At 43.1% G+C, this 4,465-nt stretch overlaps 1 protein-coding gene across 1 annotated transcript in view; it reads left to right on the top strand.

The window, feature by feature from the left end:
* Positions 1–3,672: 3,672 nt before the first annotated feature.
* Positions 3,673–4,465, top strand: part of osbp2b (oxysterol binding protein 2b) — a gene marked incomplete at its 5' end in the record, with an annotated part of 42,974 nt that continues 42,181 nt past the window's right edge. Inside the window, 1 exon segment of the mRNA XM_014014317.1 lies at positions 3,673–3,717.

The raw sequence follows: 4,465 nt of genomic DNA, 5'->3' as shown, positions 1-4,465 counted from the left end.
CCCCCGCGCCCCCCTTACATGTTCCTGTTACAAATCTGGCCTACAGTAAAAGATGTTTGCTCAGACCAAGGGTGTTTAAAGGTTGTCTTGCAGCCTGAAAAAAACAATACTGCTGTCTCTTACTATGATGTACTGAGGGGCTTTAATCTGCTCCCTCTCYTCACTCAGACTCCGTTTCGGATGAGTGCATTAGATCTCTGGGACATGCAGGAGGCTGTGAGCGGGGCCAAAAACGTGGAACCTGGTTGTTTGTGTCCTTTCATTTACCTTATTTGTGCAAAAATGTTGGACGTTACACGCTTAATGTGTAGTTTCACGGTTGATACTATGGGAAAAGGTTAGAGGAGAATAGGGGTTTTTTCACAGACAGGTGTGTTTGTGAGTCAGAGGGGAGGCGAATCAGAAACAGGCAGGTTTGATGGCTGGCATTCAGGCGAGCAGAGGACAGACATGGCAAGATAGGAAGCAGATGTTAAAGCTTTGGATTAAAATGGAGCAATAAAATCCCACAGCGATGTCCCAACTGACTATGTTATATTAAAAAAAATGCCTCATGTAGTCGCTGTGATCCACCTGCACACAAACATTCTACAAAACGATTCCCAAAAAATGCCCCTTTCACAGATGCATCGATAAAGCTTTAATATCTGATTATTAAATGGGGATGTTGTGAACTATTCTTTTCCTTTGATTAGGCCCAAGGTAGGTTTGTGAATATGTCTAACCTCTTGTATATAAGAAGTGTTTATAGAGTTGGTTAGCTTGCATGCTTTTGTTGGTGGAGCCAACAGGTCAGGGTTTTATTGCACTGATGTGAAAATGTGACCGTGTTTCATTTGTTTTTGTATCACATGGATTCCTGAGCAGCTGAGTGTGGATGAATGTGATCATCTATTCACCGGCATGTGAGAGCACAAGCTCATGGTTTTCTCCAAAATGTAGTGCTAACCACTTCAGTTAGGCCAAATGGTTGTGTTGATGACCCCCCCCCCCCCAAAACCCCCTGGGGAAAAAAAAAAAAAAAGAGAAATATGTAGCAGAGATATGAGAAAGCGACAGCGTGTAGCATGAGTCCCCATCGGTTTGTCTGTCTGTGTGTGCATTTTTCATTAAAAAGGGCTACTGTCATTTTTTTTAAATTTTAAAACATTGTTTTTATTTTTATGGTATTAGTAAGAGTAACACTTTTTTGACAAATGAGGAATTAATAAATGCAATTGAGAAGCTTGTTTGGATTACTTCTCAGTTCTGTGCTTCAGTCACACCATTTTCATTTTTGACAACACTGCCCTCTAGTGGTAAAACCTTGTTATTAGCAAAGCAGACAAAAATAAATAAATCTGAATTTCTCATTTAATTTTCTCTCTTGGTTTCCACCCGGTGCAAAATGATCATCCCCGAGTTATAAAGGATGTGCTTTTACTCATGATTGTTGTGTTATAAGGCAATAATTAATCATATGCATTATTTATAATGCTGCACTGGATGTGTAGCTGGAAAAAAGAACAGTATCGGAAATCTTCTGCTTAAGATGAAAATAAAATTATATAGTAATACAGAGCAAAGACGATGCAGTCTATTTTGAGGTTGTTGGTTTGGGCTCAAAGGTGATAGTAAATTTGAGAAAAAAATTGAAATTGTATTTTAAATTGAATTATTTATGAGAATTGGTCATTTGCATTTATAAAAATACAGTGTGGTGAAAACATTAATCTCTCTTGGTAATTCTTCCATTTTGTTGCCACACAAAAAGGTCGTTTTGCCTTAGATTTTTGAATTCATAAAATGTTTGATGAACGTAAGTGGGGGAAATGTTTTAAAGCTTGACTTGGTTAAAGAGTGGCTGGAAAAAGCCATTGCCTAAGGTAAAAAAAAAAGAAGCTAGACTGGCTGGAAGAAAGTGCTGGTTGGAAAAAAACTAAATTAAAACTTTTAGGCTAAGGACAGCAACGTGTCTGAGGCAAATCTACCAGCTCTCATCATGCTGAGAACACCTACAGTAAAGCATGGAGGTGGCAGAATTATGCTGTGGGAATGTATTTAATCAGCAGGAACTGGGAAACTGATCAGAGTTAAAGGAGAGATAGATGGAGCAAACAGACAAAAAAGGGAGAGGAACTAATTTGAGGCTGGACTGGAGATTAAACTTTTAGCAGGATATTGACACAAAAAACACACTGAACACGTGGTTAAAGGGAACCATGTCCTGGAATAGCCCACCTAAATCTAAAACCTGAAACCAACAGATAATTTAAAGACTGCGTGTTGTAAACAAGCAAAACCTGCCCAATCTGAAGGAGAAGGAGCAGTTTTTGTCATGAATACTGGACTAAAGAATGCAGGTGTCTGACCAAGCTCATGGAGATGAACCTGAGGAAATCTGAATTTAAATTCCAGGTTGAAAGGCAACAGAATATAAAGAAAACCAAGGATGTTTACAAATGCATTAAAGTTTTTTTTGTGCGAGTCCTACTGATCTTTAGCCTGTTGTAACGTAAGGTATGGTGGTTTATGATGGTGCTGTTAAAATGAGCAATTAATACATTTAATTAACCCCTGAGCTCTTTATTCTGGGACAGACAGTGAAATAGACCAGAGGTTCTCAAACTGGGGTCCCTGGACCCCCAGGGGTCCACGAGAGGTATCTTGGGGGTCCTCAAAAAATTTTACTAAAATGTTAATTAGGTTTTTGTTTTTAAAAATGCATGGAGAACAATGAACTAATAAAACAAAAAATAATAAACTTAATAAAATATATATTCCCATTTCATTTAGGGGTTGAAATAGCAATAAATAACCTTTTAAAACAGCATGGGGTTTATGAGGGGGGTCCCTGGAATTTCTTTTGTTCTTGTAAGGGGTCCCCAGACCCAAATGGCTTGAGAACCCCTGAAATAGTCCTGCTGTCAAACAGCCACCGTGTATCTTTCAACATTCACAAAAGCACAGGAGGAATTATTAGAAGTAATAATTAACTCACGCCAGTGAGCCAGCAGGTGCAATAAATATGATATCTGCAGCTGACTGATAAAAGGTCTGCAGCGAGGAGTCAACATGTTTCATGTTCAGGAACGTGTTGATAACAGAGTCACGTGACTCAGGGATGAATCACTTGAACTCACAGAGCGCGCGGGCATTCCCATCCAATCACCTGCACCTGTCCGCCCAGCCAGCTGCCGCTCCCTGCCGTCATAAACCGCTCAGCTAATGGTGGATGTGGAGATAACAGCTGGTTCGGTGTCAACCTGCGCCGACCACGGAGTTCTCGTGAGACGTTTCTTTTCTTCCCAGCCTCGCTGTGTGTCCTGCCGCCGCAGCCAGCGTTAGCAGTGTCTTCTTCTTGGCATCACTTCTTCCTCCGGCGTCATGTGAAAACGGCTCCACCGGACTGGACCCCCCCCCAAACACTTCCTCCTCTCAGTCGAGCTCCAACCGTCTGTGTCCACGTCCTCGCCCCCGCCACGGTGGTCGTTCGCACGCGGGGTATAGGGTCCCTGTCTCCGCTGGCCCCCACGGTTGATCCAGCGCCTCTTCTTCTTGGCGTGCGGCGGAGCCGAGGATGAGCGAGCAAGGGAAGGGCTCGGCATCCGCCTCTACCGCGGCCCCGGCTCCAGGGTCGGACACTTACAAAGGCTGGCTCTTTAAATGGACCAACTATTTAAAAGGGTACCAACGGCGGTGGTTTGTCCTCAGCAACGGCCTCCTGTCCTACTACAGGTAAATGATGATAAAACAGTCTGTGTTGGAACAGTTGAAATGAATGCGCACCGAGCGGCTCGTGTTTCTGTCGGCGCATCACGACAGCTGGCTCCCTCAGCTGGGCTAAAGCTAGCTGTCAAACAGACAGGCGGCTGTTTACCTCCAGCTGACGGAGGCACAACCTTCAGCTGACTGTAGGTGGTGGAAAGGCTCAGACGCTGGTAGAAAGTGACACAGCAACACATCTTATAACTTCACCTAACAGAGTGCAGGAAAATGATGGATGCGGGCGTCAGCTAGCAAACTAAGCTAGCTCGTTAGCCTCCTGTCCGAGCTGTCAGCAGATTGAAGATCATCCAGCTCTTCGCTCYGCTGTCACATTAACACCAATTACATTTTGTCATCAGCAAGGGCTTCGTTTCAGACACTGTTTTTTTTTTGTATTGTGCAGTTTCAAACTTTCACTTTGTTAAACTGTCGTTTTAGTTTGAGAAGTTTATTCATTCATGTTTGGTTTTCTGACATTAGACTCTGTTTAATTGCTGTCAATAGACACTCAGTATACTGTATGTGTTGGCTGTCATTGTCAGCCTGTCCTCACAGCTGCCAGCCGTCAGATCACATTAGATCTATGAGACAGATAGGCACACCTGTGGCTCAGGTGCTCCGTGTTCTTGTGTGAGGGGGAGTCAGGTTCGTGTGTGTGTGTGTGTGTGTGTGTGTGTGTGTGTGTGTGACGAGGAAACAATGAGTGGATCATGATGCA

Source organism: Austrofundulus limnaeus, unplaced genomic scaffold, assembly GCF_001266775.1.
Source record: "Austrofundulus limnaeus strain Quisiro unplaced genomic scaffold, Austrofundulus_limnaeus-1.0 Scaffold114, whole genome shotgun sequence".
NCBI classification, from domain to species: domain Eukaryota; kingdom Metazoa; phylum Chordata; class Actinopteri; order Cyprinodontiformes; family Rivulidae; genus Austrofundulus; species Austrofundulus limnaeus.
The sequence above is the reverse complement of the archived record's forward strand: the minus strand, read 5'-3'. Positions and strand labels throughout refer to the sequence as shown.